The sequence below is a fragment of the Sceloporus undulatus genome, chromosome 3 (assembly GCF_019175285.1).
Source record: "Sceloporus undulatus isolate JIND9_A2432 ecotype Alabama chromosome 3, SceUnd_v1.1, whole genome shotgun sequence".
Taxonomy (NCBI): domain Eukaryota; kingdom Metazoa; phylum Chordata; class Lepidosauria; order Squamata; family Phrynosomatidae; genus Sceloporus; species Sceloporus undulatus.
The window spans coordinates 225,200,660-225,223,473 of NC_056524.1; the positions used below are offsets into that span (position 1 = coordinate 225,200,660).

At 40.0% G+C, this 22,814-nt stretch overlaps 1 protein-coding gene and 1 long non-coding RNA gene across 1 annotated transcript; one reads left to right on the top strand and one right to left on the bottom strand.

The window, feature by feature from the left end:
* LOC121925404 (glypican-5-like) overlaps positions 1 to 22,814 on the bottom strand; it is a 715,763-nt gene that overhangs the window by 614,803 nt on the left and 78,146 nt on the right.
* Positions 6 to 8,755, top strand: LOC121925407. Its single transcript, XR_006102871.1, has 3 exons — positions 6 to 105; positions 6,511 to 6,616; positions 8,626 to 8,755. It is a non-coding gene; the product is annotated as an uncharacterized LOC121925407 (long non-coding RNA).

Here is a 22,814-nt window from a genome sequence, read left to right on the forward strand (position 1 = left end):
TCCTCCTCCTCCTCCTCCTCCTCCTCCTCCTCCTCCTCCTCCTCGGCTTGCCCTGGCCTTAGAGACTTCGTTTCAAACAGACAGACAGAAAGACTCACTTTTCAGGTATCTGTAGACTCAGTCTGGGGAGATATATACTCTCTCTCTCTCTCTCTCTCTCTCTCTCTCTGTGTGTGTGTGTGTGTGTGTATATATATATTGTGTGTGTGTGCGCGCGCGTGTAAATATATATACATATTATTACTCGCAGGAGTCCATATGTATGTATGTATGTATGTATGTGTTTGTGTGTTTATGCATTATTACCCCCAAATATAATGTATATGTATATTCATATATATGGACTCACTTTTGGGGGTAATGATACATGCACAACCTAACAAATATACTTACACATACACACACATATATATATGGACTCACTTTGGGAGTAATAATATGTAATATAATACAGATAGACAGACAGATGTGTGTGTGTGTGTCTGTTTATCTATATTATATTATATATTACTCCCAAAAGTGAGTCCATGTATGTGTGTGTGTGTGTGTGTGTATTATTACCCTAAAAGTGAGTCCTTATATTGAGAAAAGAATATATCTATCTATATCTGTCTGTCTATCTTATCTTATCCTATTTTATGTATTATTACTCCCAAAAGAGAATCCACAGAGAAAGAGAGAGAGAGAGAGAGAGAGAGAGAGAGAGAAAGCGTCCTGTGATGAAGACCCATGGCTATAGAAATGTATAAAACACAAGGATGCGGAGGCCATCTCCCTCCAAGCCCTCCGGAGGGTCAGAGGTGCTGGGAGGGGGCCTGTGAGCGGAGGGGAGCAGGGGATGGACGGATGGATGGATGGATGGCCTTCTTCCATCAGGTGCCTGGGGACTTCCCTGGGCAGTTTGGGGCCTGTCCTGCCCTTCTGGCAGAGAGATTGACGGGGAAAGAAAAGTTGTGGTGGAACACAACAGAAGCGCTTTCAAAGTTTTAAAGTTGGGCCTCTGATTGCCCAGAAATCCAACTTTTTAACACACACACACACACACATCCTGCATCCAAACAAGATGCAGGACTTGCAGGATGATGGTATTTGTCAGACCTTAAAAACTACCACCACCATCATGTTGGTTGTTCTTTCCCACTGGTTTAGTTTGCAAACAAATGCGCACTTGAACTGGATGCTCTCAAAAGCTCACATTGTGGGTCGATGGGGCCAAAGGTACCAGGATTGAATGGCCCTGAAAGAAACCAAAGCTTGCAATCCTCATCTGGGATGCCCAAAGCTGCTCTGAAGCATCAGTAGCGAGGGCAAAGCCTACATCGAATCAAGCAGTATATACTCCTGGATACAATTTCTTTTGCTTCACTTCCAAAATGAAGCACTGTACTAATAAAATCATAATTTAGCCACCTGGAAAACCAGGCTGAAAGGGCGAGGGACAGAATGAATAATCCTACATGGAAAGGGCATTACTGATTCCTGATGCTCTGAAAGCACTCCACACTGCAAAAAATTCATTGCAAGGCTCACTTATCAAAGATTAAGGTGTGCAATTCCTCCCCCTTTCCAGCCAATTTAACATTTGTTCCTCTACATATTATGGCTTCTTGAGATTCTAAGCCGTATCAGTTGTGGCTTCTGTTTTACACCTAAGAAAAACATGTTTGGGAAAGAAAGCTGCCTTCTCCTGAGTCAAATTATTGAGTACCTTTGTTCCTGTATCTAATCTGATCTAGCATTGGCTCTTTAGGATTTCAAACTCAGAGCCTAGGCTGAGGATCTGTCCATTTTGCCTTGGTCCTTCTTTTCCTTGGGCCTTCTGTGTGCAAAGAGCACCTTCTTCCACTGAGCCTCTTCTTCTGCCCTGCTGCCATTCCAGAACAAACAGGTACACTTCTTTCTGGAGTGACAAAAGTCCACGACTTTTTCTCCTTTTCCTCCAGGTCCACAACTCAGGATGCCCTAGTGAAATGTATTTCCAAAGGAACCAAAACAAGAGAGAAGAAACAGTCTTTCTCCATAATAAACATTCACAGAATTTATCTCTGTCAGATACACAACCTCCGACCATCCCAGTTTGTCAGGGACAGTCCCAACTAATTCTATCTCATCCCACTTTTTCAGCTGCTTTTTAAAACGTCCTCCTTTCTGTCTCCCCACTTTCTTCTTTTGACCTCATCATACTGATACTGATGCAAACTGAATTCAAAGTGCAAAAGTAGTTTGTACTCAATGAGCGGGGGGGGGGGGGGATTCTTTTCCTTTCCAGTAAAATCAGGCAAAAGCAAACTGCTGCAGCCTCTAGAATCACAGAGTTGGAAGAGACCACAAGGGCCATCCAGTCATCCCTGCCATGCAGGAAGACACAATCAAAGCACGCCCAGCAGATGGCCATCCAACCTCTTTTTAAAAACCTCCAAAGAAGGAGACTCCACCACTCTCTGGGACAGTGTGTTCCATGGTCAGACAGCTCCTAAATTTTCTGTTCTTACTCCTTAATAACTTTATGCTATCTTGACCATGCTCTGATGTTGCTTGGCAGCACGTGTCCCTTTCCACATGTTGGAAGGTAGGAAGATGTGAAACTGGCTTCTTGCCTTATTGCTGTGTGCCTTCAAGTCATTTCCAACTTAAGCTAAACCTATCAAGGGATTTTCTGGGGCTGAGAGTGTGTGACTTGCCCTAAGTCACCCAGTAGGTTTCTATGGCATTTGAATCCTGGTCTCCAGTCATAGTCCAATGCACAAACCACTGCACCATTACACCACATTTCAAAAGGGAAATTAAACAAGTTAGGGGGTTGTAAGAGAAGTATCAACAGCTATTAAGCTAACACATCTGTGTAGAATTTCCCAAGTGTGGCTACAGTCTATCTTTGATCCACAAGCTCTCAGCCTCTCAGGAATGCAATAACAAGCCTCCTCTGAAGAAATATTGCCAAGAAAACCATTGGATGGAGTCTCCAGACATTGGGGTTGAAGGGACATAACCAGAAAGGGAGTCAGAATGGCTTGTTATCAGGCTTCCTGATGCAGAGATGGCACAATATGAGCCCACAAAAGGAAAGGGAGCTTTAGCAACACTTGGTAGGGTTGTTACTACATATACTGTACTATTTGTGCAGTGGACTCAGTCTTGGGGAAAACAAATCTCATATACTTGCTGTTTAGAAACACCAAATCATAGAGTTTGAAGGGACCTCATGGATCACTGAGACCAACTCCCTGCTCAGTGCAGAATCTCCAGCTAGGGCAACCCCAGCAGGTAGCTGTCCAGTCTCTTTTTCAAAAAGTCCAGAGAACAAGACCCCATCACCTCTCTAGGCAATTGTTTCCAATGCCAACCCACTCTTGCTGTCAAGAAGTTCCTTCTTGGCCAAAAGATGATGCAGAAAAAATGCAGATATTAGAGCACAATTTATTGAGTTTGCTCAACAAATTGTTTGATCAGTATCGGCTCTTTCCTGCAACCTTCTAGTAATGGCCTCTGGGTGCCATAGCTGCAGCAGCATAGCTGTATGGCACCCCTCTGATGCTGCATCATGTGGATGCAGCACTGGAGATGCATCATGGTGCCACACACCATCTGGAATGGCACGTGGCATCATGACACCCTAGGGGTGGCGTTAGGGCATCCAGAGTCAGGACCCTGCACCCTGACTTTGCCCACAGGCTGGCACAAAGTGCTGGTCTGTACAAGGATTGAATCTTTACACTGCCACATAGTCAGAAGGAGGAAGGGACTGCTTCTGCACACAGCAACACAACAAGACATTGAGAAAATACAGACCTGTGACTAAAATCATCATTTTGCATATATTTTTTTCTCTTATATTATTTTTTAACACCTTTGGCTGATGAAAAAGTCAGTGGAACTTTGAAAGCTTGCTTCATGTATTTTGTGCATTTTGGTTGTTCCAATAAAGGTATCACTGTTTTATGGATTTTGGATGTTACTGTACTTTGCTATATGGCCAGCATGGCTACCCCTGAATATATTTCTTGAAATGAGTCAAAATGCTAAAGAGCTGGCAAATTTCTCATTTCTCATTCCCAGTTTCATTCTCCTTAAACTGCCCATTGTTATGTATTGAGAAGATAATGAAAGATTTTAGATTATTTCAAACTAAAGAACCTAAAATGTGAAAGTGCATATAAATGCCCCAAAGTGAATGGCAATAGGGGGGATGTCAAAACAGAGCTGGAATGATAAATCTCCTGTTCACAGGCCTGTTACATATTCTGACAGATGATGTGGTAGAGCAGTTGGAATAGCTGGCCTGTGGTGGCAACAGTAAACTCTACCTTGCAGAAAGATAAGATGTAGGAGGCATCTCCTGAACATGAGAAGGGGAGTGGGATAACAGAAATAATTTGCAATGATACCATGACTGCCTCAAGTTCTTTGGGGTCTAAATCCAGTTATAGGTTAAGTAGAATGACTGGGAACTTGGATTGAGACATGTAGCTTTATACAACATAAGTTCACGGTGGGATATTGGACTTGGTGTTTGGTGCACAAAATCCAGTAGGCATTTTGATACCCAGTAATCAATATATGGAACAAGATCTTAAATACTTTCTCCACAGTGTAAAATACATGTCAGTGTAGTTACACAGAGCCACACAGTTGCACAAGCAATTTGCAAGAAGTACCAAGAACTTAAGCTTACCCATTTGCACAATAGTCAAATCAACTTATGCCACCAGCTAACTTGGGCAGGAAAGGGGTCTCTGTGTGCTTGCAAAATGATTGGCTGACCCTCTTAGGGAACCTCTGATAACGTGCAACATCTTGCACAAAAATATTTTATACTAGCGAAGTGCCCTAACAAGAATCTGGCCATAATCTTTAGTGACCCCATTCATCTGTGCAAGAGAACATCTAGGTGCTCTCTGCATTGATTAGTCAGATTGGTCTCCTTACCACCCAGCAACAGAGGCAGCTGTTTCATCTTAGCACATGTAAAGGATGCATCTGCACATTAGAAAGTTTCAGCATTTAGAAACATACCACTCTCAAGGCAAAATTTCAGTGTAGAATGGCAATGGTGGTTTTAGACCTACACGTATCCATTGTCCCAAATAAATAACTACCACCTGTAGCAGAGGAATATTGGTAGGTTTGATTCCCCTTGGCCACGTAAACCTTGTAGTGTGTTTATTGTCTGTTTCCACCAACTGAAATATCATAATTAATTCCTGATGTCCAAGGAATGTTTCTGTGGCAAATATAATGTGAGGTTTTCTTTAGGACTGTAGCAGTTATACAACACAGTCCCGTGGTTACAATAATATATCAATAAAATACAGGATTGAGTGATCTATAAGTCATTAACAGCATCACCCAAGTATTTGTGGCAGTCAAATAAGTTATCTGACTTTTGATTAAATCTTCATGAATCTGCTGGCTTTATATGCTCAACATATTGCTAGAATAAATGAGGTTCATTATTATTTAAAAGCATAAATGTTTCTGTTCCCTGGATTCAAGGATAATATTAAAGAGTAAAATTTTGATAATATTGATATAAAACTAGAGGTGCAATTTCCAATTATCCAGGGAGGACACAGAAAATGACCTTAGCACTGTGATACTATGCATGTCTACTCAAAGGTACATCCCATTAAATTCATTAGGAGACTCCAGAAACACAGCCTAAAAGTTCTGTATGAGCTTTGTGATCCACAAACAGTAATTTCTGTTCCTTGCATGTGTGGGGTTTTCATATAGTTTTATTTTATTCATAGAATCATTTCTGTGTTGCCTAGAGTGACTTTCAATTTACAAATGCATTTTATGGTACAAAACTACCATATATATAGAAAATGTTTTCATTTTCAGTGCTTTAAAAAAAAACCTCTCCAAGGTACATTTTCACTAAAGCACAGCCTTTCATACTTTGGAGCTTGACAATGGAGAATGCAAGCATGTACCCAGGGTCCCTAAAGACAAACATCCTGTCCCCAATGCAAAGTCTCATGGGCTACTCTCTCCTTGGTGCTAATCTGGTAGTGTCATTTTAGTCTTAATGTGCTACAAATAAGCGTGATGGGGAGGAGGAGGAAAAGAGTTTGGGGAAAGAGACAAAACCAGCAGAGAACATGGCAATTTAGATCATTAAAACATATTTTGCATTTCATGGGAAATGTGTTAACTTGTCAGAAAGCATAAACAACAGAACCTCAGAGGCTATTTTTATTTGTTTTTTTACAGAATCCTGCATACTTGCAATCTTTATATTTTGGCTTTTGTCCATGTTATCTGTCTGGCTTTTCTCCACATTATCAGTCACATTTGATTTAGTTTTTAAAAATTCCTCACAATTTCAATCCATTCCTGCTGCAGCCAAAGAACAAAGGGTTCACCTACAGCCAAAATTACCTTTGAGAACTCCCTTGCCAATGCTTAAAACTATCTTCAACTTCTTTTACAGATTAGTGGTAATATTCTAGGCAGAGAATATGGTTGTATTTATTTATTTATTTTAGCTTTTGTTCTTCATTATAGTCAAGGAAGAAATGAAAATCCTTTCATTCTTTTCTTGGGGTAGGAAACAGCTGAGGAACTAGAGATGCCAGATCTCAGGGCCTGGCCCCTCTTTGCTAATCTCAGGGTAAGAAGCAAGAATCTCAGAGTGAGAGCACTGTCTTAATATATATGTACTGTACTTTATATATTTTCCCCATTTTTTTAAAGCATATATTTTTTTAAAAAAAATAAATGATGTGTTTTGTACAATTGCAATTCATGATTGATGTAGCTTGGCTCACTATGGCAGAAATAGAGATGTTTACGTCGTACAAGAAAAATATTTATACTGAATGTTTTCAAGAAGGGAGGGCAAGTGTATCTCTCCAGATGCTATTGGACTGCAATTCCTATCAGTCCTAGCCAGCACAACCAATGGGGAGGAATGATGGGAGCTGTGCTTTAACAACACCTAGAGAGCCTTTCCTTACCCACCATGATTTACTGGCATTAAGTTATTTATAATTTATGTTAACTTTCAAGGACATTAGGAATTGTACTAGTATTGTTGGAAGTAACTGAAAACAAAGTAAGTAATTCCATTGGTAGTTGAAAAATGCTACTACTTTTGGACATAAATTTGGCCTTTTTTGGTAACTGTAAAACAGAAAAATATAACTAAAAATCCCTATTGAGAATAAATGTTATTGCTATGGCCAAAACACCAATAATTAGTATTTGTTATGAAAATCTTGCATCCCACTTACCCTATGATTGCATTTTACCAGTAGTACAAATGCCATTGGTGGAGGACCACGGATTTATGCCATTTGTTTTCCAAAACAAGGCACTGGAGCTGCTAGCACTGATCCTAAAATACCAGTGATGACTCACAAACCCTGCAACAAACAGTATGCAGCCCTTATCTCCCAGGAAAGCCAACAGATTTCATATACACAGGATTACAATTGTTTAACATTGAAATTCAGTAAATTGTTGGAACAGATTTTAGTGAGCATGACAAGAGTAGCCACTTACTCATTGATTCAAGACAGAATACATAACCAAAAAGAGGGCATCAATTTGTATAATATTTACATGTGCTAAATTATATGTAGATATTCAGATTTAGAAATAATACTTTGAACAGAAGTCTGCCTCACCATAGTGGGGAATTCTGGGACCAGATGACTTGTCTGCTGTGCTGCTACTGAATGTTGATAGACAACAAGAAGCCGCCTGCTGTCTTTTGTTTGCAGCTTTTGATCTTCACACTAGAGTTGGACTAGAAAGTCCTTGAATATAGGATGTATTCAAGTACAGTCTTTTGATACCATTTGAAATAGAAACAAATCCCATGCTAAGACAAACACATGGGACTCAGTCCTCTTGGGCCTATATGGCAGTGTAAGCAGAAATTATTCTAGTGCACAAGTGGGAATTCTGTGGCCCTCCTGCTGTTGTTGTCTAGCCAACATGGCAAATGGTGAAGCATAATGGGAACTGCAATTCAACAACATCTGGAGGGCTGCACAATTTCTATTCCTGTGAAAGTACAGTATAAGTACTTTTTTCCAATGTTGCCAAAGGAAGTAACTTGTACCTTCTCACACAGCTATTTTGATAATGGTTGTTAGAACCTAGATGCAACTTCACACCTGACACAATTCTTAATTGGCTTTAGGGAGCTACAAGGAGAGTTCACTTTTATTGGGGGGGGTGGTATCTGTCTGTCTTCATCTCCCCATACTTTCATGACAGTGCACTGATATAACTTTATGCTCTGCCACCTTCACAAGGGAAAGCCATAATCACCCTAGGGATATACAATGGAACCTCACCATACGCGGGGGATCCGTTCCGGATCCCGCCGCGTATGGCGATTTCCGCCTATGCTCGAGCCCCATTGTAAACAATGGGGCTTGTGCACGGCGGCGTGGCAGTGCACGAGGCGCAACGGGTGCGCGCGCCCATTCAGTTGAATGGGACGCGCCGCCCCTTCTGCCCCGCACGCGCCGGCGGCTTTGAGCGCCTGTGCTCAAAGCCGCCTATAAAAAGACCGCGTATGCGGAGGCTCCACTCTATATATAATAACAAAGTCTTTGTTAATGTGGCTAAAGATGGTGGACTGAGCTCTGTTCTTATCTAATTTAGGACAAGTGATCTGCACTTGGAAGAGGAGAGGAATGGGAGCCAACGTGGTGTACAACAGTGTTCTTCAACAGCATACCTCCAAATTGACCCGAAGCAGCTTTATTTTGGCCTGTCTGTATGGGGCCAATGTCACCTTGGGCAAGTCACACTCTCTCAGCTTCAGAAGACGGCATTGTCAACCCCCTCTGAACAAATCTTGCCATGGAAACCTTAGGATAGGCCTGCCTTAGAGTCTCCATAAGTCAGAAATGATTTGAAGGCTCACAACAATAAGAGGAATGCACACAGGTACAATTGATGTACCATTGCCTTGCCTGTAAGCCATGGGTCAGCAGAACCCACATGGATTCATGCAATAGCAGGGCCTTGCTTGTGTTAATACACATAATTGGGTTGCACGATTCCCTTTGTCAGTGAATCTATATCAGACTGTAAGAGCAGGATAATTCACGCAGTGACATGTCTATCCAAAATAGTTAACTGGTTCCCCTTGTCCTCTGATGCCCTGTTATTTAACATCTTACTGCAAACAAAGTTATTTTTATTTAAAATGTTTACATTTCCAGTCTCCTCTGTCTGATGCAGCTTACAACAAATGTGAATGTCATTTCTACGCTCTCCAGACTATGCAACACTATAAGCTCCTAGCATTACATAGAGAAGACTATAAATCTCTTTTAGCAAGCAGAAATTTGTGTTCCTTTGACATATTCATGTTGTGTAACTTCAGATAGGAGTTGTTTGCTGGATTGGGCCTTCAGACCCAATGAAAGACAACAGGATACAAAAGATGACAGGAAAGGACAAAGAAAACTTGTGACAATGATAAGTATTAACAGGCAGAGGTCAGGCAGCAAACCCACTGCCCAGCCTTTATCAAGGCAAGGCATATCACTTATGGACCCAGGAGAAAAGGAAGGAAACTGAACAGAAAAGAATAATGTGAATAATGTAAACTTTGACTTTCTATAAGCATAAAGTTGCCAATTTAGGATCATCCCAGGCCCTGGGGTGTCTAAGCCAAAACCAGAGACCTAGGGATAGCCCCAGTGGATGTAATTAAGTGTTATGCACTGGGTACCAACCATAGTTGTTCACAGCATGTCATTCAAACACACACACACACACACACACACACACACACACACACAGAGAGAGAGAGAGAGAGAGAGAGAGAGAGAAGCATTTGTTCTCAGACCAAGATGAAATGTGGGGATTATTCCTTCTCAGTCACTTACAGCGAGATGGGGAAAGGAACATTCAGTATAGTCTACTTGCTTCTAGCCAGAAGGTAGATGCATACAGAGCAGAGCTTAGGATGAGCCCTGCCACAACTATTTATGTAAAGACTAGACCTCCTGGGGAGTCCTTGCAAGTTGCACCAACAAATCAATTAAACATTGCAAATTGTATCAAGGTTCTGCTCTGCTAGGTAAACTGGAGAGTTTCACACAGACCTTTTATTTTGCCTGGAGTTGAGCCCACAAAAACTAGAGAAGTTGTAAATACATCTCCCATCTGGATATGATTATAGGTATATCCAAACCACAGAATCAAAGTAGTTTGATTCCACTTTAACTGCCATGGTTCTGTCCTACAGAATGCTGGGATTTGTAGTTTGATGAAGCACCAGCACTATTGACAGAGAGGACTGGAAATCTTGTAAAGCTACAAATCCCAGGCTTCTGCAAGATAGAGTCATGACAGTTAAAGTGGTGTCAAACTTCTTTAATTCTCCAGTGTGAATAAACCCCCTAAAAACTAGAGACTCAGGGCCATGCACTCAGGTGTGCCAAACCTATGCACTATGGATATTAGACTCAGGGCTGTGTGTGACACCCCCCCCCTTCCAACCCAATTTCAGGCTCAGTGCAGCAATTTGGATCATGTTCTGATCTAAGATCAACCCAGACTTGATCTAACTTGACCCAGATCATGATTTGGAAATCCAGATCACTCCTCCTCCTATTCACTTCTATGGGGACACTTAAACAACTATAACTTATGTGTTTCTTCACTATTCTTAATTATGCTTAGCAGCATGGTAAATTCTGCTGAGGGGACTAAGGCCTGATACAGACCGGCACTTTGTGCCAACCTGTGAGCGGAGTTAGGGGTACAGCTGGATGCCCTAACCCTGCCCCCAGTTGGTACGTGCCAGTCCACACAGCTCACGCCATCCTGATGCCCTCTTGTGCTGCATCCACATGATGCAGCACTGAAGGAGCATCATAAAGTCGCACCGCTGCAGCTATGGGGGGGGGCACAAAAAGGAACCACGATTGCAGCTCCTTTTTGCTTTGTCCAGAGGGTGGATCAGGGCCGTGGCATGAGGTGGCCACGGCCCAAATTTGGCATGTAAAGGGGTGACTGCAGACCACAGTCTGTATAGCCCCTAACTCTGCTAAATTGCAGACCAGTAGTTTCAGGGGTTTTCACATTTGGCAGCTTTAAAGTTCTGTTTTTACAAATGTCTGAAGTTCTCTATATTTCATTGAAATTTTTTTTCAGAAACTGTTGCCAGCTCATGCAATCCTACCATCAAAAAACCTCCTCTATCTCACAAATACATTCCACAAACAGAACTCAAGAACGGTTAAATTAAATTAAACTAAGGGGAAAACAAATATGAAACCCTTTCCTAGGTCTTCTCTCATAAACACATATGTACAAGAAGCTCTGAAACAGGAATATGAGGGAAAAAACCTTCCTAAGCTACCATGGAACAAACAAATGATATACATGCACAGCTTCCAAGTATTCAAAGTCTGTGTCTAGTCTCAAGCTAGCCCAGAGAAGACACTAAGCAAAGTAATGGAGAAAATCAGGGAATGAGGGATGCAGTGATTACATACACAGATCTTCCCGACAAACACTGCAATTGAAAGTTTCAGGAAAATGCCAACGAGACACTTGCCATGGGTTCAAGTTACTACTCTCATTCCAGCTCCACTTGAACCTTCCCCATCACACCACATCACATCCATTCGTTATTCAGGGTGGCACAATTCAATGTGTAACCCATTTGGCCCAACACAATCCAATTTACTCTGATTTGGTCAAAATTGCTCTGATTCATTCTGAAATTCAGCTTTTGGATAAACTGTGCCCAAACACAGATTCATATTATCACTCTCTGAAATGACTTTTTACAAGCCTAATATCAAGACACTTGTCTAGGTAGAGAAACAAGAGCCAGAAAACACACAAATCAAGCCTGGAGTGAAAAGGCCACAAAGGAGAAATGTCTCAAAACCAATATAAAATCAGTAATGTTGATTTATGTCAACCAAGGTGGAACAAGACATTTCGTTGCATGTAGCACAAGAATAAGCACAAAAATGGTTCCACCTCAGATTCAAGTGCTTAATATCCCAGGCCAGGCCAGAGTTTGGAAACAGCATCAATGCTAATTTGAAAACATTAAAACAGAAATTCAGGACTTTGCTTTTTGCCCCTGAGCTTATGACTGTATACTCTGCCTGAACACATGGTCTAAGGGAGTGGAGCTTCTGCTGAGACTTGCTTGGGGATGGAACTAGCAACCACAGTCTTTGGAGTTCAATGTCTGAGGGTCAGAGGTGTTAATAGTCTTATCAGTAAGAATTATTAGTCTGAAAAAAGTAGAAAAAAATAATTACAGGAATGGAGGAAGAAGGACCAATTATTGTCTGCTGCAATGTGTGTGTCATGTTTGTCATCTTTCCATAAAACCTCACTGACAAGGGCAAGGGCAAACTAGTGGCTCTTTTGGAAGAGAAAGTCAACACACTTCAGCTATGTGCTGAGACTCTTCAAAGCATTAAGAGGAAGACTCCCTGAATAGAACAGATGAAGAATTGGTCCTACAGAAACACAGGATGAAACTGCCAAGGAAAATGAAGAGGGCTGTAACACTGATGGAGTACCCTGGGGGACAGTCACTGTCAGGAGCAGACCATGGATTTGGATTTGGAACTGTTTCAACTAAGTAATCACTTCCTACATCTTCCTGAAGATAATGGTGATAAAGAAGAGCAAAAAGGAGACCAGCAGCAAGAGACACCACATGCCAGGGAAGAAGCCAACCTAACCTCCAACTGCAGTGAGAAGAAAAGGAATGTGATGGTGGCAGTGGATTCATTGCAAGGGGGTATAGGGGGACTATGCGCCTTCTGGATTAGAAAAATCAAGCAGTGTGCTGTCTTCCTGGCATGCATATCCAGGATATCACTGACAAACTGCTGAAGCTCATCAAGAACACAGAGCCTTACCTCTTTTTTCTGATTCACGTGGCTACCAACAACACTACAAAGAATACCTTTGGCCCATGTGTTTCAGGTCCACAAAAATCATTTCAGTGACATTAAATGCATGTCATTCAATACTGAATTTGAGGTAACAAATTAGTTTCACATACATTAATTCCAAACTCTGGCACATTCAAGTTATGTTGGCATTCAGGGTGAAGAGTATCTCAAGAAACTCACCCATTTGCTGAGAAAAACAAAAGAAAAAAATTCCTTCTACAAGACCTAACAAATTAATTGGCTATGAATTTACTGGTATTTCCTGAGATTTACAATTTAGATTACAAAATTACAGTCTGACATTTAAAAAAAGGTGCAACCCAAATCATGAAACAGAGAAAATATATGTCCTTTTCCTATTCCTTTCAGGTTGCCATTTTTTCAAGGCTCTTCTACAATGTGAGGGTACATTCTAGTGAGAAAAGAAGTTTGGGCTACCTGAGTCTCTGGAGTTGGGAAATTGGTATGGAAAGGAGCCCTTCCCTATTACTGATCACAAACCCTCCAACATTTCATTGATAAAAACTAAAATTCATGTGACTGTGTCATCAAGATGGCAAAAATTATTAATGAGGAAGAACAGATATGCTAGGAGATAGGACAGCCCTTTGCTTTTGCCTTAAACTACAATGAAGGGCAAGATTCTGTCCCCTCCTGTCATTTTCCCCTGCTGAGGTAACTGAGTGCAAACTACTTTTGCACTCTGAATTTGGTTTGCAGCAGTATAAGTAACATGAGGACAAAGAGGGAAAGCAGGAGAATGAAAGATAAACTGGGACATTTTTAAAGCAGTTGAAAAGGTGGGATTGACTGGGATAGTTCCTGCCAAATCAGGACAGTTGATGATTCCCACATCAGCTACTGAGGAAAAAAATGTTGACAAACACTCAGAACTTCTCATTTGTCTCAGTGACACTGAGGTATTCCATCATGTTCACATTAACTTCATTGGGAATACTTACCATTCCTACATATTTTATTCAGACAGTGCATGCTACTTCAATTGGAGTTCTGTCAGAAGAAAGCAAGCAGGAAGCATGAGTCTGTTGAATAATTCACTTAATGAATAACAACTTTCTTTCAAGTGTACTTTTTCTAGAAATACCATTCAGCCAGTTGTATTTAATAGCCAATGGCTTTTTCTCTTGCCGTGAGATTTAATACGTCTTTTGCTTTGAGTGAAGCTTTGCTCATCATGTGCCTACAAAGATACAACTGTGTTCCACATACAAACAGCAGGCATCTCTCTAAAATGGTTTGGCCTGATGGACATTTCTATTTATCTCAGACACCTGAAAGCTTCACTTTCTGCCAAAATGGCACTCTAAGAGTTATCCTTTGGAAAGTGCCAAGTATCTTGTAATGCTATGATCATTACTGAAGGTAAATACAGCTTTAAATTGTATTGGTCTGGAAAGTGATTTCTTAGACTGCAGTCAGTTTGTAACTTTGGCAGCATATATATGAAGAGTTAGAGCTTTTTAATTTATTAGAAGAGAAATAAGACAATTTTTTCTTGGTAGCAAAAACCACAATTTTAATCTGGAATTGGCTAGAAATCTATGACTGCCTCTGCACTGCAGAAATAATGCAGTTTGACACCACTTTAACTGCTATGGCTCAATGCTATGTAATCCTGAGATTTGTAGTTTGTTGTATCTTCAGAACTCTCTAACAGAGAAGGCTAAATATTTCATAAAACTACAAATCCCAGAATCCCATAACACTGAGCTATAGCAGTTAAAGTGGTGTCAAACTATGCCATTTCTGCAGTGCATATGTAGCCATTATTATATCCAGAAGTGCCTAAAGCATGCTCCATAGGTATGTGACACATCTGTGTCTGTACCACTATCTCTCACACACTATGCATCAAAAAAGGACAGAATATTATGCACTAAATACAATTTTATTAATCATTTAGTGAAATTAATATATTAAATTATGACACAACCTGTTTCAAAACCATAATCATGCCAGCAGATAAGAAAACAGGTAAAAATTTATTCTCACCCAAACTGACACTGTAGTTCTTTGTCACTGAGAGAGAAGCACCCTTCAGATCGTCTTTCTAGGTTTAATAAATTAAGAGACTGTGTGTAGAGACCAAAGCTTCAGGTTCATTTTGGGAACAGGCCAGAGGATCTTCTTGTTGGCTACTTCCAGGCTATGAAATTCCCTTCCTAAAATGATTAGATTTAATAATTCCAACATATAATTGAATATAAAATGAGCGAATTGGTTTCTCCCTTTAGTTTTCTGACAATTTGGCAACTGCTTGTTTCCTCTGTTCTGCAGTCATGTGTTCACAGGCTTCTGAGAACTGACTGACGCTAAAATAAAGAGTTTTTTTTATATAATGTGCAGTATTCTTTTAATCCTTCCCTTTTAGGGGAGATGGTCTAAACTGTCCTTAATTCTAGACAGCTTTATAATGTTTTAACAATAATTTTAAATGCATCTTTAATGATGTGTGCATTTATCTGTATCTGTTTTATTTTTTGTAAGCCACTTTGACACCTTATTCTGGGGAAAGGAAGGCTTTCTCTTCCTTGAAACCCCTGAACCCACCAAGAGCCACATTCACCATCAATACCAGTGCTACTGCATTTACTACTGCCAGTTTTTCTTTAGACAAGATGTATGTTCTTCACTTGTTTATGAATACAATTACTCTTTCATGACTGTTTAAGGAGCATAATTTTGCATGTAAACATGGTACAGAGAATGCACACACTGAAGATATTATCACACAAGTCCCATTGTTACTGCAATTACTTTGGTGAAAGGAACCATATATATACAGGTTTTGTTGTAGTGTTTATTGCATGTGTCTGCAGTCTTGGGGCCAGGGTCTGTAGCTGCCATTAGTGGTCTTGCATTCTCTTTCCCACACACACACACTACAAAACTTATTCAGGGATGAGAGTGGATTTCCCAGGGGAGAAAAATGTGAAGGAATATTGGGAATGGTTGGACAATCACAGCAAATGTCTGTGGACAAAGGAGTATTTCTCCCAGAAGGAGGTACACATGGATTTCTATTCACTTGTAAATACAAGGTTTATCACCCACAATTGCTCCTATCAGTGAAGGGATTGTGCAGATTCTGATTTTGATCCATCTCTCCTTGGCTACATGCCATGCTGATCAACAAACATGGTCCCAGATCTCTATATGATATGGCTGTTTTCCCACATTGAAAACACTCTTGCAGTTCATGCCTTTAAAATCCCTTTTAATATCAACTTAATATCAGACAAGCATGGCGGTGAGAAGAGGCTGGATCTTGGAGTAATAGTATGAAGGACTGCCTGTGGCCACCATATTACTCCTCAATCTTAAAACAACCAATCATGCAAATAATTCTTGTTTCAGTTTTTCTGAGCATGAGTTCATATTCTAGTTTTATCCACACAATCCCCCCCCCCCCACACACACACACAATGTAATGTAATCTCATTGTGTGGTCCTATGGATGTAATGATGTGCTGCTGTTTTCTGGAAGGAATAAGTACTCTGTGCATTTTCTCCAAACAAATTTTCACATCCAAATTAATTAATTTTATTTTTACAAAGGCAGCTGAAGAGTTACCACAACGTTGTGAGTAGAATTGTGAAAACACGTGTCATTGTTTCTTTTTTGGCAGAACAAAATGAACTAATTTTTGTGTAGCTGGACATTGACAAAGAAGGGATTTTTAAACCGTGTGTCAGAATTTGAGCTTAATTAAAACTAATTGCCTGCTGTACTGTAAGTGATGCTACTGGATTTTCAAAAACCTCTTGTTACCATGGGATGGTTTATTTAATGTCATTTTCTCATATGATGAATCCTTGGTTGGTCATAATTATATGGTTCCAATTGTTTATTTTTCCTTCCTAGTGTGCTGTGATAATCAGGTCAACTCTTTCACAGAGTTCATAGGTGAGGATCAACACTTTATTAGTAGTGCAGAACAATATGTGTCTACCAAGCACATAATTTACTGTGAAAATTATCATGCTTGAAATTTCAAAAATATTGTCATTATTATTACAATTACTTTTATTATTTCTAAAAAGCTTGCTCATCTCAATATGTTTCAATTAGATTACCCGCATTTCATTTTAGAACCTTATTCAGGGTGGAAACCATGGTGGATGGTGCTCCAGATGGTCATAGAATCATAGAATCATAGAGTTGGAAGAAACCGCAAGGGCCATGCAGTCCAACCCCCTGCCATGCAGGAAATCTAAATCAAAGCATCCCCGACAGATGGCTATCCAGCCTCTGTTTAAAGACCTCCAAGGAAGAAGACTCCACTACACTCCAAGAGAGTGTGTTCCACTGTTGAACAGCCCTTACTGTCAGGAAGTTCCTTCTAATGTTGAGGTGGAATCTCTTTTCTTGTAGCTTTCATCCATTGCTCCAAGTCCTAGTCTCTGGAGCAGCAGAAAACAAGCTTGCTCCCTCCTCAATATAATATCCCTTCAAATATTTAAACAGGGCTATCATACCACTTCTTAACCTTCTCTTCCCCAGGCTAAACATCCCCAGCTCCCTAAGTCTTTCCTCATAGGGCATGGTTTCCAGACCCTTCACCATTTTAGTCACCCTCCTTTGGATATGCTCCAGTTTCTCCACATCCTTTTTGAATTGTGGTGTCCAGAACTGGACACAATATTCCAGGTGGGGCCTGACCAGAGCAGAATAGAATGGCACTATTACTTCCTTTGATCTAGACACTATACTTCTATTGATGCAGCCTAAAATTGCATTGGCCTTTTTAGCTGCCGTGTCGCACTGTTGACTCATGTTCAACTTGTGGTCTGCTTGGACTCCCAGATCCCTTTCACACACAGTTTCATTGAGCCAGGTGTCCCCCATCCTATATCTGTGCATTTCATTTTTCTGCCCTTAGTGCAGTACCTTACATTTCTCCATGTTGAAATTAATTTTGTTAGCTTTGGCCCAACTTTCTAATCTATTAAGGTCATTTTGAATTTTGATCCTATCCTCTGAGATATTTGCTACTCCTCCTAGTTTGGTGTCATCTGCAAATTTGATAAATATGCCCAATTCTTCATGATTGCAGCTTCTAGTTTTCTTTAACATTGGCTATACTATCTATGGCTCCTGGGAGTTGTAGTTTAGCAACATCTGAAGGGCCACATGATTTCCACCCCAACCTAAATTCAGTTGCTAGTCCCAATTGGAGTAGGTTGAAACAATCAACATGATTTACATAAGTGTTGATTTACTATTCAGCTGCTTCTGTAGTTGTTAAGAGCCTTCAAATCAATTTTGAAAGAAGTTATAGAAAGTTTTTGGCAGGAGGTTTCCCATTTCCAGCCATTACTTCTTTGGCTGGAGAGAGTGTGACTTGCCTAAGGCCATCCAGTGGGCTTTCCACAGCTCAGCTGAGATTTAGGTCCTGAGCTTCTGGGACCCTAATCCAACACTCAAACCACTACTTCAAAATGGCTGTCTTGAATATTAGTGACAACTCTGTGTGTGTGTGTGTGTGTGTATCTGCCTTTGTTATTAACCACACTGAGCTTTCATGACAGGCCAGGATACAAAGAACAACCAAGAAGACAACATATTACAACTAGACAGAAGTGTTAACACCATGAGAACAGTTTTGTCAGTGGCAAGCTTTTTCATCATCCAGAAGTAGATGAAAAACACAAGATTGGAAAGAAGTGGTTAGTTCAACATTTCCAACACTGGGTTGGGTCATTTCTGGGACAGACACATTGAAAATATGGGGGGCTAGAGCTATTCACCCTAAATACTCTTAATGGAATATTATTATTAATAAATAATTAACTTCTAAATTTATAGTGTTACACAGATTCTTATGCAACATTTGGGAGCAAGTCTTTTCAGAACAGTGCTAATGGCTTCATTTGAATTTTATTTACAGTTTCCTGGGTCTTTGAACCCATTATTTGCAGGGATTTTTAACACAAATAATACAGTGGTACCTCGGGATATGAAATACCCAGGTTACGAAATTTCCGGGATACGAAAAAATCCCATTGGAAATAATTGTTCCGGGTTACGAATGTTTTTCGGGTTACGAAAAAAAATTTTGGTGCTTTTCGGCGCTTTTTCGCACGAAACGCGGCTTTTCCCCATTAGCGCCTATGGCAATTCGGCTTACGAAGGCTTTTCGGGTTACGAAAGCGGCCGCGGAACGAATTAATTTCGTAACCCGAGGGAGCAGTGTAACTCTCTGCTTACTCTGTATTGCATTGCTGGCGGTGGACATATGATGCTTCAAATGGAACACATAAATAGCAGATCTCACACTATGGTGTTTATCAGACGAGCTCTTAAAGAGGTACTATTCCAGTGTGACTCCTCTAGCTGCCTCCTGTTGCATGCTGGGATTGGCAGTTTTAAGGAGGGGTATTTAGAATTCTCAGGCAGAGAAGTTCAGCTCCTTAAAACTGCCAATCCCAGCATGCAACAGGAGGCTGCTAGAGGAGTCACACTGGAATAGTAGCTCTTTAAGAGCATAGTGTGATAAACATCTTTGTTTTACCCTGTATGTACATGACTGTTCATTGAATCCTGCCTCTGTAATGAATCTGTATCCATCACTAAGGTATGAGGTTTTATGTGCTGAGAACATCAACACATCTGCTACCTTAGTTTTCTCTCCCTTCAGAGGTAATTGATGTCTGGTCTCTCAGTTCTACGGAAGGCATGCTAGTACTGAGATCTCTGCTAGAACAAACCAATCACTTTCAGCTCTGCAAGAAAACAGCTTTCCTTTCATGGTTGAAGGAAGATTGACAGACATAAAAACCAGAACCATGAGATGTTAACATTTTTGTTTTGTTCATTTTCAGGATGGTCATTTGTCATGATCCCCAACATTAACCTGACACTATTTATTATTTATTATTCCCCAAACATGAGAAGTCATTCTTGCAACAGCATCTATGAGGGGGAAATGTGAGCAAGTTTTTTGTCTGTTTTTTGCAGTTTGAAAGAGGAGCAACATATTTTTCATATTGCCTGTACACAGACATCTCAATTTCTGTTCAAATGCCTGTTATATCCCATTGCCCTCACATCCTTTTCTTTGACAGAATTTATGAATATAACTTCACTTTGGGAATGCTAGGAAAATGTGGTGCAGTTAGCCATTTTTTTTTTCTTTCCTGGCAACAGAAAGAAAGTTGATATCCTTAGAAAAGATGACTCACACATACTGCTGAATTTCATTTCCTCCTAAGTAAAAGAGATTGCTGATACTTTATCCAAAGCCAAGGGTTTGGATAGTCTACCTGCCATCTAATTCTTATCTAAGCACATTTCCCCTTTCCCCATCTTTCTCTCTTTTACACTTTCACTTATCCTGCCAAAGCCAGTCTTTTCCTCTCATACACAGCCAAAGAAATGATACTGCTTGAATAAAAGGCCCCATTGTTGCATCTGTTCTCTTAAATTTACATGCTCTGGAAAAGAACAATCATGCTGGGAGGAGGATAGAGCAGATGCACATGCAGAGTGACAAAGGTATATTAGAAATATTAATGAATACATGCATGACATTTTGTGTTGAACTATAAAGCAGAAAGGAAAAAGGGGAAAGCTACACCTCTTGCTTAGATGACAGTTTGTGGAAAGGTGACACCAAGACACTTTGCATCTCTCTGCTTCCATATCAGACACAGATGGACAGTAAATGCTGGATGAAGAAACTCTGCCAGGATAAAAAATGGAGGAAGAGCAACATCTGTAAGCATGATGAGAGATCAGCTGGTACATAGTTACTCAGGGTGTCACAGCATGAAAAGGGGCTATACAGACGTGTGTGTGTTTGTGTGTATATGTGTGTGTGTGTGTGTATATATATATATATATATATATAGAGAGAGAGAGAGAGAGAGAGAAAATACCTACAGTATGTATGTTGAAGAGTAATTTTGATTTTTTTAAAATCCTGCTCAGAGTCTGGGAAGTGACTTTGAATTGTTACAGTTACTATTCTGAAGCACTCCCCTGAAATTAGTTAATTATTGCAATTCTTTGCTTTTGTATCACTCAAAAGTAACTAAATAACAATTGCTTTGTTTTTTTAAAAAAAAAATCAGCAATTTACAAGCTGCTGGCCTGTGGTACAGATTCACTTTCCTCCTGACTACCTTGTTGTTATCTCAATAGCACTCACACAATAGCAACACACAACACACAGTCAGTACTTGAACCATGTTATTGCCCTCCACCACTATTTAGAGAGGCCACACCCCTGTAAATATTTAAAAATACCAAAAAGTTACAGTTATACCACTAAAGGAGTGAGGTTATCTCATGTTATGTAATAATTAGGATGGTCTAAATTGAATTGCTAGTTCCAGATAGGATAGACTGATTGAATTAATAGGATTTATAAAAGTGTTGACTCACCATTAATCCATTGATTAAATTAGGCTATTCTAATTAATTGAATAAAGACCAGTGTAAATTTCATTATAGGAAAAAGGAATGAATTAAAGATAACATGTTGTTTGTAGCATGCTTCTGGCATTTGTTTCTAGGGTCAAAATTCAGCTCTAGAACATGTGAAGTAAGAAAGAAGTGTGCCCATGGCATAGTGGTTTGAGAGGTGGACTAGGACTCTGGGAGACCAGTGCAGTGATATAAAGCCATCGGGTGTCCTTGGGCAAGTCTTAGAGGAAGATAGGGCAAACTCTCTCTGAAAAATATCTGAAGAAAATCCCATAATAATTTTTCCTTAGGGTCGCCATAAGTCAGAAACAGCTTGAAGGCACAAAACAACAATACTATACTATAAAAACAGATCCTGTAAATTTATGTGATAGTAAGCTTTATTCAGCTCAATGGAACTGCATTCTCAGAAATGCCTGTGCTATCCACTAGGTTAAAACCTATTTTTCTGTTGTGGCTTCCAGCTTTTGGTGTGTGCATCTTAAATTTACATGCCCTGGAAAAGAACAATCATGTTAGGAGGAGGAGGATTAAAAACTACAAGCATGTGTACATACACATCCTATGAAGTTGTCATAAATGCTAGTTGCAATGTAATTCTTTGAGGTTTGAGACTATAGCCATCGTATCTAGTAGTTAATGAATGAGTGGGTGGAAGAATCTGTTCTCTACTACACATACATAAATGTTAAGGCACCATGTAATGAACATTCTGCCTTCTCACACACTAATGTTGAGAAGATATATTTTGGATTATCGATAATATACTGCAAAACAATGATGTTTTCCAGGTATATCTTAACTATAACAATCAGCCCACATCTGGCCCTTGTCTGTTGTCAAGGTGGCAAGGCTTCTGGGGGAGTGATTAGAATCCCTCTTTGGAGGAAAATAACACCATTTTTTGTTGAGTGGAGAGGACAATATTCAGTTGGGCAAGGGTTAAACTGAGCAATTTTTCAAAGTCTGAAAGGAGACCATTACTTTCATTGCCACCATGTTCTGCCTCAGCAGATTTGTTACTTATCTCTCCCAATATTGAAAAGGAAAACAAAAACAAGCAGGTTTATTTTGTTAGATAGGAAGTTTCAAGTAGTTTTAACACTGAAGATTTTCCTAAAATCCATCTCCAGACAGAGATGTAAGTGCAGCCAGAGTAGAGAGTATGATTAATTGTATTCACAGTGTCTGTCTGAAAGCATTAGTTTGTCTTTTTTGATTGAAAGCATTTTAATATAGGCTTTCAATGGGGACTAGAGACCAGATAATATTTTCTCTATTAAACATGGACAGATTTCCCAAGCAAACATTGAGCATGAAATATATCTTTGAGATTTCCTTTAAGAATAGTTGTTCATGCTGACAGCAGAATAACATAACCCTCCAGCAATTCTATAAATAAGCCTTACATGGAACTAAAGAACTGTACCTAAATAAATGCCCAATAA